Genomic DNA, 1,402 nt, shown 5'->3' with positions numbered 1-1,402 from the left:
AATAATAATAATAACATAATAGGTAGCTTTTGCATCTCACAAATTCCGGATCAACAGCGAGCTCTATGTGCTTTCTAGTCTATTTTACTACCCTTGCGGCGACACCCAAAAGGGTATAAGCGGCGGTAAAAAAACAACAAAAACCCATTGCCCCAGTAGACCTGATAGCATTCTGTTTTTTAGTTTTATTAAGGTTTTACGGCGCTCGCAACTGCGTAAGGTCATATGAGCGCCAATGTAGCATTCTGAAACAATCTTAACTTCCTGGGAAGCTTGAAGTGCAAGTTGCCATTTTATAGGCGCTAAAACACTTAGATTAACATTCTGACAAGATCTTACGCTGTCTACGGTCAGGTACATATTCCCACCTCGGCAGAGTGAGGAATATTCATGTAACGTGCCTTTCCCAGGGACACAACGTCGGGCCAGAGGCTCGAAACTCGAATCTGCAACCCCATGATAATGAATCCTGTAGCCTAACCACTACACTACCTCGGAATTACAACGTTCTATCTGGCATTTCTGATCGTTTTCAGTTACTACGACCATGAGGTCAGAAACCAAATGCTCTATCTGCTCTATCAAAATCGTAAGAATATTCGGAGTTGTTACCAATGAATAGCATTTGTATATATATCAAGATAGATCTATTCTAAGAATTGCATTCGAAAAAGCTTGACATTTTGTGGAACTCAAATTTTTTAACGTCAAATTTCTCAAAACTAGGTACCAAGCAGATAGAACGTTGTAATTCTCGGGAAGCGACTAGACTACCAACGTCTTCCATCATGACAACACGCCTGTGCACACTGTTCGGAACTTCCCCGATCTCCTGGACTCCTGGCACTGGGAAATCCCTGAGTATACCCTTTATCCCCAATGCTTAGCGCCACGCCACTTTCATTTCTTCCCCCACATCGAAGAAGGACTAAAGGGACAGGGTGATTTGAAGAGGAGGAAGAAATTGAGCTCGAAACAAATAAATACTATCTTAGGGACTCTGGCCGAAGCGGACATGGTCACTGCGTTTGACCATTGGCTACATCGGGTTAAAAAGTGCATTGATATCAACGGTTGTTATGTTGAATAGCAAAGTACACATTTCTGTAGGTATGCACACATTTTCACTTTCAGGTCCGGAGAATAAGAATTGTTGATTTAACCGAACTGGGAAACGTCAATCTGGGACAGACCTCGTAGAAGCTACTCCGGGTGTTGACCATTTCCCTCATTTAAGACAAGCTCGAGTATGCCGCTGGAAATTTGGGAAAACCTTGAAACGTGTTTCCAGGTCGATTCCTTAATACTACATCTCCTATTCAACATTGAATTTCAACTAATCGAGTGTTTGTGGTCTGGGGAACTGTCACCCCCCCCAACCCCCCCCCAAACAAAACAAACA

The sequence above is a fragment of the Aplysia californica genome, unplaced genomic scaffold (genome assembly GCF_000002075.1).
Source record: "Aplysia californica isolate F4 #8 unplaced genomic scaffold, AplCal3.0 scaffold00206, whole genome shotgun sequence".
NCBI lineage: Eukaryota > Metazoa > Mollusca > Gastropoda > Aplysiida > Aplysiidae > Aplysia > Aplysia californica.
This window is presented reverse-complemented; position numbering follows the sequence as displayed.